This window comes from Nipponia nippon, unplaced genomic scaffold (assembly GCF_047370975.1).
Source record: "Nipponia nippon isolate SJK-2023a ecotype South Korea unplaced genomic scaffold, ASM4737097v1 scaffold_40, whole genome shotgun sequence".
In the NCBI taxonomy this organism is placed as follows: domain Eukaryota; kingdom Metazoa; phylum Chordata; class Aves; order Pelecaniformes; family Threskiornithidae; genus Nipponia; species Nipponia nippon.
In genome coordinates, this window is record NW_028262359.1 from 1,933,612 (window position 1) to 1,949,769 (window position 16,158).

The window sequence follows — 16,158 nt, forward strand, 5'->3', positions numbered from 1 at the left end:
CCCCTGCAATGCTGAAGGGACCACACGGCCAACACGGCATTTGGGGGCTACTGATCAGCTGCTCCAAAGTACTGTCCTGCACGCAGGGACTTACCTTGCCCTCTTCGTTAAGGTGTACCATGAGCTGGGAGAGGTAAGAGAGAAGCCACAGGCCTTAAGTGCAGAGCTGCAGTCAAAAGCTCAGCCAGACAGTTGCTTGGACTGTTTGTGCTAAAGACATAAACAGAGCGAGGACCCTGTTCCAGGGATGCTGAAGTCTCAGCAGAGAGATCTGTAGCCCCTGTAATCAGTGCCTGTGTCGTTTTCCTGGGTTGTCAAAAGTTTCCCCGTTCCAGGGGTTTCTGCTCTCCACAGACCCACTGCAGTGCCTGCTGCATGTTGAACATTAAGCACACAGACTCATCTACAATAGAAATTTCACAGATTCTAGACAACTGGAAAGGACATGACTAGATCCAAGGTTGCTTTGGGGAGACACAGACTGGCACTGTTGCTGTAAAATGCCTCCCCACGTAGCTGCTGTATTCACCTAGGGAGCAATGCTGGCTAATTTCTCCATGGATGTGAGCCCTAAAAGAGGTCTCGAAGCCAAGAGGGTGAGGAACGGTTGGTCAGAACTAAGAAAAACACCCGGGAAAGCACGCTCCGTTTCCTCACGTGCTGTGGTGGTGGCCTGTGTCCTGCTGCTGAGGGCTGCCGGACGCTGCGCAGCAGCTGGGCCAGCAAGGATGCCAGCAGAGAGCTATTAAGCTATAATGACTTCTGATCTTGCTCTCTGATAAAACCACTTCATAGAGACTTTCTCCTCTTCCAGGAAAGAAATACTAGGAGTAATGATGATTTGTCATGTGCATTTATAGAAGCATCTCTCTCCTGTTAATCGCAGGAAACCAACTTCAGCTTTTAACCTGTATGAACGGGTTTTGACTCAAAAAAAAATTATTGTCCCTGTTATCTTGGTACACAGACAGTAGGCTGCTGCTGTTGTACTTTGAGTGCATTTGGTTTGGGGAAAGCTTTTAGTCCTGTGCTCTGGGCTCTTGGCTTAAGGGGAAGGGAAACATCCAGCGCTTGAATGTTCTGCACAGAGCAACAGAAAGCGACTACAGGGAAAAGTCTGGCTCATGTGACATGGATTTCCCTGTCACCTTTCTTTCTCAACTTACGAACACTCTTGGAGTAAGAAATGGTCAGAAAGGTCAAGTCATATCCCCGAATGCTGGGTTCCTGTACTCTCTGAATGACAGAATAGCTGAGGTTGAAAGGGACCTTTGGAGATGACCTCTGCTCAGAGCAGGGTCAACTAGGGCAAGCTGCTGCCACAGATGAGTGGTTAAGCCGCTTAAAAAATCACCACCAAAGATATTTGCAAATAGTGATTTTAATAGAAATCTATAAAAGTGTGATTGAACAGAGTTCGATGGCAAGGTTCACTCTATTACTTATTAAATGAGTGGAATATAGATATAAAGAGAAAGAAAGAGGAAATCGAGCCCAAAGAAAATACACGGAGGAAAAGGGGGGCCCTCCTGTTGAGTCACGAGGTTCAGAATGGAATCCCTTGCTTTCTAAACCCCTTCTCAGAGAGGAGCCTAGGGGCAGCTGGATCCAATCCTAGTCTCAGACTTGGTCAACGGTTTATGTCTAAGGATTATATGTTTAGCAGCAGTTTAAGGTTTGTTTGCAGCAAGGAGAGAATCAGAAAAATTAAGCAATAACTTATCATTAATTAATCTAGCATCTACAAAGTGATTAAATGACGTTTACTACAATATTTATATCACACACACACAACAGGCCTAAAGACTCATTATATGAGCAGTTAAAGGTACCAATAAAAATTCCCCCAGGTTTAGCAAAATACTCTTTAAATGACTGTCTCAATGGGCGAGGGTCAAACCTCGAGGAGCAAGGATCGCCGAAGATCAGGTGAGGGTCAAATCTCGAGGCGCAAGGAGGGCCAGAGATCAGCTTGAGATCGCTGCTTGGAGAGGTGTCCCGCGCAGAGGGAGATTCTGGTGCAGCCCGCTGTGGCCCAGGAGAGCTCAAAGGGTCTCAACTTGGCACCGCTGTCTATGGGGTCATGAGATGATCGACTTTAGGCATCAGTAAATTTCCTTTCCACTTTCACAGCCCATGTTGAAGTTCTCAAAAATTCCAGTGACGCTGGTACAGATCCTCCTGAGTTACAGCCTAGATAAGACAGGCCCCAAGGCTGCCAGATGGTGACTACTACAGACGAAAAAAACCACATTCCAAGGTTGTCAGGGCTGCCTCCCTGGTACAGACAGTGCTGCTCCCAACTCAGCCATGTAAGAGTTTTGATATGGTCATGGGATGCTTAACCGCCAAACTCGTCACACAAAGGCCAAGTTGTGACAGGATTTACTGAGATTGTAAAGCAGCTTTGCTTCCCATGCTCTGCCAGTTGCACAAGAAGAAAAAGGGGGGCGGGAGGGGGGGAATGCACCACCACAGCCACCCAGGACCACATCCAGTCAGGTTTTGAATATCTGCAAGGACAGAAACTCCGCAACCTCTCTGGACAATCTGTTCCAGTGTTTGACCACCCCCACAGTAAAGAAAGTTTTACGTTTAAATGGAATTTTCTGTTTTTCAATTTGTGCATTGTCACTGGGCACCACTGAGAAGTCTGGCTCCTTTAGTCATTGCCATGAGGTAAGGGATTGATAAAATCCCCCTGAGCCTTCTCTTCTCCAGGCTAAACAATCCCAGCTCTCTCTGCCTGTACATGTACATCAGGTACTTCAGTCCCTTAATCATCTCTGTGACCCTTCACTGGACTCCCTCCAGTATGCCCATGTCTTTCTTCTGTTCTGGAGAGCAGAAGCAGACACAGCACTCCAGATGTGTCTCACCAGTTCTGAACTGGTGAGAGGAGGGGAAGGACCACCTCCCTTGATCTGCTGGCAGCACTCTTCCTAATGCAGCCCAGGACGTTGTTGGCCTTTGCTACAAGAGCACACGGCTGGCTCATGTTCCACTTGTCCACCAGGACCTCCAGGTCCTTCTCTGCCAAGCTGCTTTCCAGATGGTTGGCCCCAGCCCACACTGGCCTATAGGGTTATTCCTTCCCAGGTGCATAACTTCACATTTCCCTTTGTTGAACTTAATGAGATTCCTGTTGGCCCATTTCTCCAGCCCGTTGGGGTCCCTCTGAATGGCACCACAACCATCTGGTGCATCAGCTGTTCCTCCCAGTTTTGTGTCATCTGTGAACTTTCTGAGGCAGCATTCTGCTCTGCTGTCCAAGTCATTAATGAAGATATTCAACAGCACTGGCCCCACGACCTAGGGTACACCACCAGTGACGGGTCTCCAGCTAGACTCTGTGTCACTGATCACAGCCCAGCAGTTCAGCCAGATTTCAATCCACCTCACGGTCCAGATACCTAGTCTGTACTTCATCAGTTTGTCTATGAGGCTGTTGTAGGAAACGCTGTTCAAAGCCTTGCTGGAGTCAAAGTGAACATCCCCTCCTCTCCCCTCACCTACCAAGGCAGTCATTTCATCGCAGAAGGTGATCAGGTTGGTCAGACATGACTTCCCCAGTGTAAATCCATGCTGACTATTCCCAGTCACCTTCTTTGTCCTCAATATGTTTGGGAGCGGCTTTCAGCACTATTTGCTCTATCTCCTTCGCGGGGACTGAGGGGAGGCTGACCAGCCTGTAGTTCCCCAAGGTCTCTCAAGCTCACCGATTCATTCCTGCCATTGCCAGTTGCTGCATCTACAAACGGACCTTTTATAATTTAAAGCAGGTGACTGGCATTTAACCAGAGCTGGCAAATACCCTTGGGCGTGCTATTCAAAACATTCTCCTAAAATATATCACAAGACAAAAATGCTTGTAATTTATCCTAAGATGAAGTTTGGGGGAAAACAGCAAATGGTGCAACGTCCAGCTTCCACTTTACAACACTATCACTTTATTACCAATCAATTACAGGAACATTTACACTACCTGGAGTAAGGGAGCGTTGAGATTCCACTAGGCCAATTAAAATCCAGCTGATAAAGGCAGATGCTCTGTAAGCACTGCAAGAGGCACTGTGCAACATGGTGCAAGGATGTTTCAAAGTCTCTAGCACGGCATGATGATGTCGATGCGGCCCAGTAACTGAATTTGCTTTGCATTTATGGGACACTGCAGCTGAGCTAATCAGCCATCCCAGAATGAACGAGCTCTGCAAGTAAACAACTGGTGTCTCTGGTTGATAAACTCTGAGTTGCCTGTAACTTAGATTAGAAAAGAAACAGATAAAAAAATTTCCTCTACATTTATTCTGGTATAAGCTGGTATATACCAGCAAAAGAATTTTTTTGCTTCCAAGAACTTTCAACCTCTTAAAGAACGATTCCTAGCAATTGTATTGGCCCGCTTGTAGACAGTTTTAAAAGCACTAACAGATGATTACAAAAGGAGAAGTGTCCCAAAAATACCTGCTTCTTGTTCCACTAAGAAGCAGGATGCTCCAGCAGTGTCACAGTGGGACAGAAGAAATAGCTGGTGGTTAGCTTACGGACTGACCAGTGCCAGGTAACATTCGACAGTTGGAAATGGTTTTCTATCACCAGCCTTGAGGTGTCTACACCCAAGAGTTCATAAAAGCATAGAATGGTTTGGGTTGGAAGGGACTTTAATGATCATCTAGTCCACTTCCCCCCCCCCCAAAAAAAAAAAAAAAAAAATTCTTTAAGAGCTGGCCAGGGAAACTTCTGGGTTTATGGAGATAATTTTAATCTTTGGAAATTTTAAGAGGCTGGAAGCGTGCTGCTGTTTGAGCAGGGCACAGAGGGGTGACAAGATACCTGCGGACTACTTTCCTTGATGTCACAGGCAAAATAATGGAAAACTGATAAGGGACTTGATTAATAGAGAATTCAAGGCTAGATATACAGTTAACACCAGGCAACAGGGCTGTGTGGAAAATAAGTCTGTTTAACAAAAGTCTATTTCATTCTTGGAGATTGTTCAGCTGATAAAAGTAACAGTGGGCACGTCACGGAATTAAATCGGGGAGTACAACAGAACAAACTCAGCACTCACCATTAGCAGAGCAGGCACTACACAGATTGACAACTGCCAACATCCTCCCCAAAACAGGTGTTTACAGTGAGGTTCTGCATGATCAGTATCAGGCTCAGATGTGCTGAACTGTCTCAGCAATCTGGAAATAAGTACAAAGTCACCGCAGATAAAATGTTTTGTGAAAAAGGTTGGAGGAATGGAAAATAACAGTGGGGTTAAGTGGTTGTACAGAGCAATTTCAGATTCTGGTCACGTGAAAATGCATCACCTTTTTCATACAGCCAAATTACAAGGTGAGAAAACTGGGACCAAGGGCTGCAGGGGGCACCTACAGACAGGGGTCTGTCCTTTAGGCAGCGACTGTAAAGGGTGATGAAGCGGTCCAACGTGAATTCCCAGGATGATGCTGATGCATCAGAGACTAATGCAGCCCATGGACGTTACGCATTTTAATGGCCTGGGCTGCATGAAGGCTAGACACAATGATATCATTACCCCTCCTGCCTTCAACGCTGTGAATCAACGAATGGCATCTATACCAGAAGGGCTTGCTTCTGCAGCTGAAATGGCAAGACTTTCAAGTACAAATGTTGCTGAAGCCTTGCTTCTGCATGCATATTAACACAATCTAACACACTGGATCCCATTTCTAGACAGCATCTTTACGAGTTTCACCCCAAGTCTAAATGCAGCAGCAATCCCTGGTACACCCCAAGGGTAACATCTCTTGGGACAACCCCACTTTGCATCCAAGATTTTAAACTGTTCCACTGTAACTAGAGAGAATTCCTAATTCCCTGCAAACTCAAACCTGAAAGTCAAGCTTCGTTTCTTTGCGTGGAGCCTCTCCCTTACAGAGTCTGGGTACGACTGGATTATGCTGTCTCTCTGAGGCTACTGGAGTACGTTTTAGAGAAAAGTAGTGCTGTTGATGCAGGTATCATGGTTTAAGGCTGTAAGAGCAGTTTGCAGACAAGAGCAGTATTAATAGACAACGTGATGTAACTGGGGGAAAAAAAGGGGCACAAGGAAAATAGAAACTTCAGACTAAATAGTGAAAACCTGCTCTGAACTTCAGCTCAGTTGGATTAATTGTTCAATGAGTCTGAGGGGCAAGGGTTGGTAGCCTGGAAAGTAGAAGAGAACATTAGCAAGAGCAGGGAAGATACACTGCAGCCTGAGCCTGTGAAGAATAGACAGCTTTCATTTCTTGTCTGTAACACAGAAGCAGAGCACAGTACTGAAGCAGGAACAGGGTGATACTCTTAACACAAGTGGCTTCTCCCCACTCCCAAACGTGACAGGCAAGCAGAATGCCAAAGCACCAGAACAGTGGTTTCCAGCCTTTGGTACGCGTACTGCAGGCTATTTAAGAAATCTGCAGTAGGCGACTGAGAAAAGCAGTCCTGAAGTAAACTTAAACATACAGCCTGGCGGGATTTGCAACTGCCCTGGATTCTTCTTTAGTAGCTGGAAAACTGAAAAGGTCGCAAATCCTTGTAACAGCAGATAAAGTCCTGATGCGGGCAGTAGGTAAAATTTGCCTGCCAGGCCTGGTCCAACCTCTGCTGTGTGTAGCGTGGGGTCTCCTCTCCAAGCCTGATGCATCCAGTGTTGGGAGCGAGGGTCTGTGTCCCCGAGCCTCCATCGGTTTATTCCTTTAGCTCTCCCCTGGAAGCTTTGGGAGTGAAATACGCCATTTTCTCATTTATATTTATTCCATGTACAGTGGAGAGGAGTCCACAATGCTTTTGTCCTGGTATCCTTGTTTAATTTTCTCCTATTCCAAATGCTCCAGGGCTGGAGTCTGTGTGATATTCGGAGACACACTCCAGCTGGCACCACACCATCTGACTACAGCATCCCAAGAGCTCTCAGCTTTTGTTATTGCGTGCTGCACATCAAATACCCATCTTGATTAGCAAAGGAGTGCCAAGTCATGATGAAAGAATGCTAATAATAATGATTAAATCTGCACGGATTATGGAGCCACAGACATGTTTGTCACAAAGCTTGTGAAACTTTGTTCAGAGCTATAATTATTTCCCTCCCCCCAATAGTAATAAAACAAAATATCAACAGCTGCTTCAAGAAAATCAACTCTACCTGTGCACTGTTTGGTCTGAATTTCAATTTAGCTCTAAAGGACCTTCTGAAAAGATGGGAATACGGAGGTCTTGCTGCTTCCGAGCAGCAGGAACTGTCCTAGCTCCAGCCCATCCATGTAATAAATATCAAGGTCACTCCAGGACGCAGGCCGCTTACATCTGTCTACTCTGTCTAAGCAGAGAAGACGGAAGCATGACCACCACTGATTAATTTTCAGATATTGCTTAAGTAAAATGAGATTTGATGCCCCTTCTACTTATGTGGCGAGTATGGGCTCAAGGGACAGAAGATGAACAAACAGCAGTAAACGAAGTAAGACCACAGAAAAGGTCAAAAACCATGGGACGTATCACTGGAGGTACTGGGGGGTGAACAGTCAGTCTCCTATCTGGTGCTCCCATCACCTTCACCAACCCTGCCTGCTCAGCAGAGTGCTGACTGGGGACCAATTTCCACATAGGCTAAGCGAGCTCTGCCTTAAAATGCCAGGTCTTACAAAGAAGGGATGCCAGAAGGGTACAACCGTTACATTTCGGGCAACCAGAAGTGCTGTACAGAATGAGAAAAAGGCACAGCAGGAAAAACCCTAAAGGCAGAAAGTTCTTTTTTTTTTTTCCTTGGCTCACAACCTGAAACTCCTCTTTTTGGGGAGTCAAGCAACATTCCTTTCTTGCCATCGTCTTGACCAGTCATTGGTCAGTTTGGGCTGCCCAGAAGCTGCACCAAGTGCTCTGACATACCTCTGCTGTGCCACCCCCTTGCCGCTCTCCCTTAGTCCCTAGCATTCTCTCCTTGCCCTTTTCCTCTTGCGGTGCAACTGTCCTTTGCCCTGGGATTCCTCCATGTCAATGGGGTTCCTCCCTGTGCCCAGCCTGGCAAAAGAGTGTAACACTTGAAAGCAATTAATGTGAACACAGAATTGGTTCCAACTTCCTGATCGCTCAGGCATTGGTCTCAGCAACTGGGGAGAAAGAACGTGGAGCCTTTTGATTCCCTAGTCATGCGGATTGTTCGGGATATAGGTCTGGGATGAAGCCTGCAGGAAAACAATCACTAGAGAAGGAACAAGGGAGCTCTAGAAAGCCCAGAACCCATGTCGGCTCAGCCTGAGCACTGTCTGGGACTGAGGCACCAAAGGTCATGAACGTAACCTGGCAACCCAAACAGGCTTTAATCTGTGACACGAACCACTTATGATCAGTCCTGCCAAAACCCTGTAGGGCAGAAAATAGAAGCCACCCTAAAACAAGAAGTAAAACATAAAAAAAGGTTCCAGGTTCGAACCAGCGGGTCGAATCCAGCGGTTCCCGGTTCGAACCGCGCCTTCGGCCAGCGAGAGAGGCGCTGAGCCGCGGTTCTGAACGCTCGCCCTGCTCCTAAACCCGCCCCGCCGCGGCCCGGGATCGCTGCCTCCCCGCGGCCCAACAGAGCCCTGAGGCGGGGCCGCCTGTTCCCGCAGGAGCCCTTCCCGGCCGGGCTCCGCCGCCGCGTCAACCCTCCGCGGAGCGACCCCGGGAGCGGCTGCGGCCTTCCCGGGCGAGGAGCCAGCGCCGAGGCCCCGCACAAAGACGGTCCCCCGCCTCGCCTCCCGTCAGCGCAGCCATGGAGTGGGACCAACCCCCGCCCCTTCCGGTCACGTGAGGAGGAAGAGGCCGGCTTCCCCCGCCCTGCTCACGTGGTGCCGGGGTAGGCGGAAGGGCCGGTGGATGGGCGCGCGCTGGCGGGTGTGTGAGGGGCGAGGCGCGCGGGTGAGGCGGGGGGGGGAGGGGGCGGTGAGCGAGCCCGCGGCGTCGCGTCACGAGGCGGGGGAGCGGCCTCGCGCGCGCGTGGAGGAGGAGGAGGAGGAGGAGAAGGAGGAGGAGGAGGAGGAGGAAGAAGAAGAAGAAGAAGAAGAGGGAGGAGGGAGCGAGCGAGCGAGCGAGGCGCGGGGAGGTCACGTGACGCTGGTGGGCGCCGCTGCTGCTTTGTGAGCACATTGGGCAGGTACCGCGTGAGGCGGGGGGGGGGGGCGCCGGGGCCGCGCGCGCCCGCAGGGTCCGGGGTAGGGGGAGCCTTCCCCCCTCACCGCGCGCGCCCCTCTCCCGCCCAACGGCCCGCGGGCGACCGTTGTTCCCTCAGCGGCCCTGAGGCCCCGGGACGGGGCCCGTCGCCCCCCCCGTCGCCTCCAGCGTCCCTCGGGGGGACGACGGGCCCCGTCCCGGGGTCGTTTCCCCAATCCGGTGTAGAGCTTTTGTCCGGGGTCGTGGGGGGGGGATGGCGGTGTGTGAGGGGAGGCGGCTCTGTCCTACTTTTCCTGGCGGACACCCGGGGGAAGCTTGGCCCTGCCCTAGATTGCCCCCCCCCCCCCCCTTTCCCTCCTCAGGGGCCGCTGAGTAGGCCGCGGTTGCGGGCAGCTCCCGCCCTCCTCCAGCCACGGGCTGGTGTGAGGAGGGGGGAGCCCACCAGACCCCTGCTGGGTGGGGTGGGTTAGCTTTCCGCCCTCTTCCCTTCTGGGGAGGGGGTCCTGCACCCCATCCTCCGTGTTTCTCATCTCACAGCTGGGGGGGGTTCTCTCCTGATGGGTTCGTGCTTCTCCTGGCGCTGTGGGCTGTGAGGAGGGAGGGGGGTGCAGCTGGACCCTTCAGAGGAGAAGCTGGGCTGGTGGAGGGGGTGTGCCTTCGGGCCCCTTCCTAATCTCCAGTCAGGCCAAAGGAGGGCCGGCAGCATGGGAAGGGAACAAGTGGGTGAATTAACTATTGATTTGTGCCTTGTGTAGGGCTTTACTTCCATGTTGTCTTTTCCCATCTCCTTCCCGGATGCTCCCTGGCTGGTGGGGGGCGGGGTAGGACAGCCGTGTCACGGTCACAGCCACAGAATTCACTGACAATAACATCTCGGCAGCAACAGTAGGTTACTTGAGGACATGGCGATGAATGAACCGTTCTCTCTGTTCACCTGCTCTGCCTAGTCCTTCCTCACCGCCGGTTATGTGTGGTTGCTGAGAACTGGAAGTCAGTGCAGAGCTTTGCTATTGGGCTGGCTTATGTTGCATTTAAAAAGAGAAAAGAAAGCTCTTCTGTGTTTGCTCTTGTTGCTGAAGAAAATTACAGCAGGAAAGTAAGCTGGTAGAAACCCTTCTGTGAGAAGCTGGGTGTGGAAAGGGACCTGGTGCACCTTTGAGCCTGATGGCAAGGATGTGAACTCTGTGATGTGAAATAGATCTAAAAATACGTGCTGAGATGTCTGCAGTGCTGTTGAATGCCACCTGGGAGCTGCTCAGGGTGAACCTGGTTTGAAGCTTCTCTCTTATAGGTGTGTTAACTTCAGGAGCGTGGACGCGCAGAGCCCTCTTGGTTGCGTTCAAAGGAACATGCAGTGTTGTGGAAGGGAAACTTCGGGTTTGGTGTGGAGCTGTGTAAGGGGAAGCTCAGGAGGGCCAGCCGGCTTCGACTCTAGCTACCAAGCAGCTATTGGTCCCCGGTCATCTCAATTTGAGTAACAGCTGAGTGCTTATAATACAGCAGCAGATCAAGGCGATAGCCTCTGGGGCGGCGGTGGCTGCTGAAATGGAGGGGCCGTCCTGGCGTGAGAGCAGCTGTTTTTTTCAAGGAGAGAAATTGGAGCTGGATGTGTGTGAAGAGAAGGGAGGGGGAGGATGTGCAGGCCTGGAGGAGCAGCGCTTGCCATTGAAACGGAACAAACGGCAGCGACTCAGCCTTCTGAGGCTTTGCTTTTTTAATATTTACCAGGCCCTTTCAGCGATTCCCTTGGTTATATCACGTTCTCTAGTGGAATCTGGGTTTGGATTCCTACCTGGCTGACTCAGTATTTATACCTGGGCCCAATCTCTCTGTGGTGGTTTGACCTAACTTGTTTAAAGAATTTATTTTTAACCTCACACTGGGTAACTTGAAAGCAAGCAAGGCTAAATCACTTTGCAGCGTTAATGATGTTTTGGGACTCCTGGAGGGTTACATGGAGAAACTGGATTAACTGGTGTAAACGAATTTTGATGTAGAGTCTGGAAAACGAGCCAGCTTTTGTGTTTATAACCTCAACAATCTTGGTAACTTAAAGGAGGAAGGGAAGAGTGGGAATTGGGCAAGCTCTATTCTGCTTTGTTCTAGCTGCAGTTTTATCAGTGTATTGATTTAAAAAAGCATTTGTAGTAATAAAAACAAGGGCATGGAAATTCAGAAATTTAGGCCATTTCACTTGCGTTGTTTTGGCCAGTCCTCAAAAAACCTCCTAGTGCCCCTCAGTTGCAAAAGGATTTGAGCATTCGAGGGGACTCTGGAGTTACCGACTCACCACTAAAATCTTAAGGAAGCTAAGGGAAAACCCAACAAAAAAATGTTGTCTGTTAGCAGAAGCTATTAATTTTAAGTTTGGGGTTTTTTTAGCTCTTCCAATTTTTAAGCTACCGTTTTAAAACTTAGAAACAGATTTTTGATGTTTTATACTTCTTCCATGAACTTCTATTTTATGTGATGCTTTCCTCATAGAATGCCGTTCTTTTTTATGTTTTATATTTGTTGCTGGTATCCCCCTAGTGATACTGATCATAGCCGAATAATATGCTGATTATTAGTGCTTGAGAAATGTATCGTAGACTGTTAATACTCTGTTAATAATTAGTATTGATAGTATTACTATTAATGGTAATGGTTACTTGCAATTTCAGTAATGTTTAGTACTTGTAGTTTAGTAATGTACTTGGAATAGGTTCTTCATGAAATACTAGGAATACAACTTTATATCTTTTATTAATCTTTTTATTTATCTTTGTTTCTTATTTGGTTAAAGCACATGAGCAGGACTCTGAAGACCTGTGTTCTGCGTTCGGGTTTGCAACAGCCTCATATGACCTTGGTAAAAGAGAAGCCAAGTGACTTGTCCCCGTTATGAGATGACAGATTAGAGAAACTCAGTGTTGTATTTGTGTTACTTCAGAAGTATTGAATGGAAGGTGCTAGAGGAAATAGGAGTAGTGTCTGCTTCAGTGCTGTTATTCTGCTGGAGCTTTTTGTTGAATTTTGTTTTTTTTTTTCTTCTGATACAATCTACTCACTTGTAGCCCATTGCGTCCTCTGTGCTTTTCAGAGAAGACCTAGTTTGGACTTGTACTGTTTTTCATATAACTTCCCTAAACAGGTTAGGTTCATTAAAGTGAGAGCCGGGATGAAAGGTGGTGAAGTAGCTCCTTTGCAATTACTTAAGTTTCATATTTTACAAAAATTGTACAAAGGGTTTCTCTGTTTTGCTCTAACATGAAAGTTCACACTCTTTAAAAGTTTTGGCCATCTGAACGGGCAGTTTGTCAGAACTCCCGGTCCACCTGGGGCTCCTGCAGTCCGTTTCACAGGTGTGGTACCTTCGGCCCTTCCCCCCCACTACTCAATGCTGGAAAGAGTAAACAGTGACGAAAGACAGATGGATTAGAGGTGATACAGTCTGATGCCTGAGGTCTCATGGCTTGCTGAGCTTGCTTTTGCTACATCATAACTATTTTGCTGAGCATATTGTTTTATTTATGTTCTCTCTAGATGGTAAAACTTCTAAGATAGGTTATGTGAACAACTTTGCGCAGTTCCCTTGGATGGAGTTGTTCCTACTCTCAGTTCTCTTGAAATTATCTTTTTTTTTTTTTTTTTTTTTTGGTCCAGCTGTCTTTGTGAAAGCTGCAAGATACTGTGGCTTCTTTTGAAGGTAAACTTGTCAAGCTTCTTTTCCTCTCCCTCCCCAGCTTCTCAAATCAGTCTTCCAACAGATGAGCTTGGAGGAGTCCTTAACCTGGCTGAGTGTAGCATTTTGCATTAAAAACAATGAAATGTTTCCCATATTTAGAGAGCTTTGATCTTTCTCAAGACTTAAGGTTTGCCTGAAGTAGTACTCCTACGGTGAACTTTATGCTTTTGGTTTGTTTTTTTTTTTGCTTTATCATACAGGAAACACAGTTTATTCCATATCTGCAGAAGATGCAGGTTCAATGGAATTTGTGTTACAGAATCATTTACTATTTGAATCCAAAGTTAAATGAAGAAAACACAAATACTTTCTTAACTTCCAGATTTGAATCATCAGATTGCACTTTTTTTAACCCAGTTTAAGGGGCAGGGGGGCGGGAAAAGTCTGTCTTAGTCTGTTAGGCAGCCCCGTGGCTGAAGGTGTAGAATTTGAATTCAGTAGCTGTGATCATATTCCTAAATATTTTTAATGGTTAACTGTAGAGAGAGGAAGTCTTTTTGCAGTTTTACTGTGTGTGGCATAGGTTTCATCTAGAACATTTCAGTTGTATTTCTTATGACTAAAATACTGTTCCTGGAAGTAGGATGGTGCTTTAGAGACCGTATTGAGATTGCTTTTGAGCAAAGAGGAAGAATTTTTTTTCCCACTGTATTTGTTTTGTTAAGTGTTTTAAGGATGGTTGATATAATAATATAGAATGAAGCATATGGCTTCTGAAAGCTTTTTTGTTTCCTCTTTCTATTTGGTTCTAAATGTTAACTGAATCACAGCTATTTTATGGTAAATACTTGACTGATACCTTGTATTATCACATTGTCCATGTTTCCCTGTATTTGAAGGCTATTGCTGATTGATTTTTTTTCTTTCTGCATTTACGTTCTTCCTTGATTTTGAAACTTGCATGTTGTCTTAGATGCGGTTTCAGCAACGTGAATCTGAAAGGAATCCTGGTGCTAAACTCCGCTCTGCTGTCAGGCTGTACATAACATTGTATTTGAGAAATCCTGGTCCATGCTTTTGACGGGTTGTACCCCAAGGGACAGATGTCTTCTGTTCCTGGGCTTTAATTTCAGCTTTCAGTCACACGTTCTTCAGATCACTGACTAGTGATCCATTTTGAGACTGACATAAGAGGGACCTAAGTTACTGGTGTTAACTTTGGGTGACTAAATGTGATGAGCGGGAGCAGTACTGCACTTCCCGGTCTTGTGCTTCACTTTCTTTTATTAGCCACTGAATGAGTTTCTGAGAGTTTTGAACATGGGGTAAGTGCCAAGGGGTAGCTGTCTGAAGTTCAGTTTAGAGAAAGACGGAAATAACGTTATGAGCTTGGTGAAGGCAAGTTAATGAGCATGCGATAGTGGGTTTTTTTTTCAGTGTTTGGGAAAACCTTGTGGCTTCTGATATGCATCCTCAACTTGTTGGGTTTCTTTGCTGCTTTTTGATGTCCAGATAGCAGCCATGTGCAAGGACCTTTCTTTGTGTCTTAGGAAAAAATGCTTATTATCTTTCTTGAATAGTTCTCTGTTATGACCGCCAGTATAAAACTCCTTGCAACTTTATACCTCTACTCCAGTTTTCATTGTTTACCATTTTAGCTGTTGATGTAGTAGTGTATGTTGCTGGATTTAAGGTCCCAGTGACTTTTACCGTGCTGCTTTAAATGAAGATAGACATTCACTTGGTTTTCTTTATATGACCATCTGAGCGGAAGAGCTAGAGCTTAAGAGTTGTCCCTAATGAAGCTTGAGGGGCATTTTTGAGAACAGCTTTTCTGTTATAGGACTTCCTTCCCTTTTTACTTCACTTAATCACAGACTGGCTGAGGTTGCAGGGACCTCTGGAGGTCATCTTGTCTCCCCCTACTCTATCAGAGCCACCTACAGCAGGTTGTCCAGGACCGTGTCTGGATGTCTTTTGAATAACTAATTTATTTTGAATAAATAGCCAGTGCTCCGTCACCCTCACAGTAAAAAACCATTTCCTGATGTTCAGGCGGAGCCTCCTGTGTTCCAGTTTGTGCCCATTGCCTCTGGTCCCATCACTGGGCACCGCTGAAATAAGCCTGGCTCTGTGTGGGCACCTTCCCTCTGAGTATTTATATACATTGATGAGCCACCCCCTAAAAAAAAAAAAAAGCTGTCTTCTCTAGGTTAAATTACTTGACATAGTCAAATCTGTAGTCCTTCAGGCAAACTGAAGGCCATGCGTTCTTACATGCCTTTGAGAAGGAGGTGGATTAAGGACTGAATTTGGTAGGGTTAGTGGTAGCAGTAATTCATGACTTTTGATAGGTGGAGAAGTGGGTGGATTTGGGATACGTGTTTAGAGAAAGTGCTGTGAAAATGCAGTAAGATGCATTTTTTGAATCCAAATAATTTCTGTGCTTGCAAATAAGGAGTAATTGGCTGTCTTTTCTAGCTGAGGTGAAGATTATAATTAAGCAGCTCTGTGAGGGAAGAAACAGGTCAAGCATTTGATTGTCTGATAGTGCTAAAATTGCCCAAATCCTGTATATGTTCTGTCCAGGAATTGTGTGGATTGTAAATGATGGTTTAATGTACATACAATGTTCAGGAGAGGTTACGCTGAGTTCTTATTGTACTTCTGCACACGGGGCAGTTCATTTTATGAAGCTATGTGCATCAAAATTATTTTTAGCAGTACTTTTTAATGAGAATAAAGCCAAAACTTTGCAGAATTACACAAGTCCTGGTAAATTAGAAATGAACTGCCTATTTTTCCTATTCTTGCAAATCCAGCCCCCAAATCCCCAGGACCCCCACAACTGGGCTAAAGGTTAAAATAAAGTTAGATGGTTAAAATTACTTCATAGTTAGCGATATTGAATCTGAGAAGTGCTGGGTCGGCTCTTTTAGTACAGTCCTCTGAAATGAAACATCAGTGAGATTTAGTTTCTGCTAGAAAACCTACCTCAAATATTTATACGACTTATCTCCCTTGCTGATTCTGTCGATTGCTGGGGAGTGCTTTTGAGTACTTCAGTCATGCGAGAGAGGGAAGTGAAAATGTATAACTTTTGTATTTCTTCTCAGTAAAGAAATCCATTAAAATAACTGATCAACAGAAGGCATCCTAAGCATTTCACTGGTCATGAAATGACCTACCTATTATAAAATGTAATAAAACATAGGGCAAGAAACCGCAGAACCATCCCTTTTCAGTTGATTTTAATATCTAAGCAAAAATTGAGCACAAAAACATATTGAGTGACGCGTCTTACCTTGCAGGCCAGAACAAGCAGGTTT

At 46.5% G+C, this 16,158-nt stretch overlaps 1 protein-coding gene across 1 annotated transcript in view; it reads left to right on the forward strand.

The window, feature by feature from the left end:
• Nucleotides 1–8,609: 8,609 nt before the first annotated feature.
• Nucleotides 8,610–16,158, forward strand: part of UBAP2 (ubiquitin associated protein 2) — a 51,034-nt gene continuing 43,485 nt past the window's right edge. The window contains exon 1 of the mRNA XM_087777659.1: nt 8,610–8,848. The gene's annotated coding sequence lies outside the window, so the exon portion shown is untranslated. The remainder of the gene's footprint in view (nt 8,849–16,158) is intronic.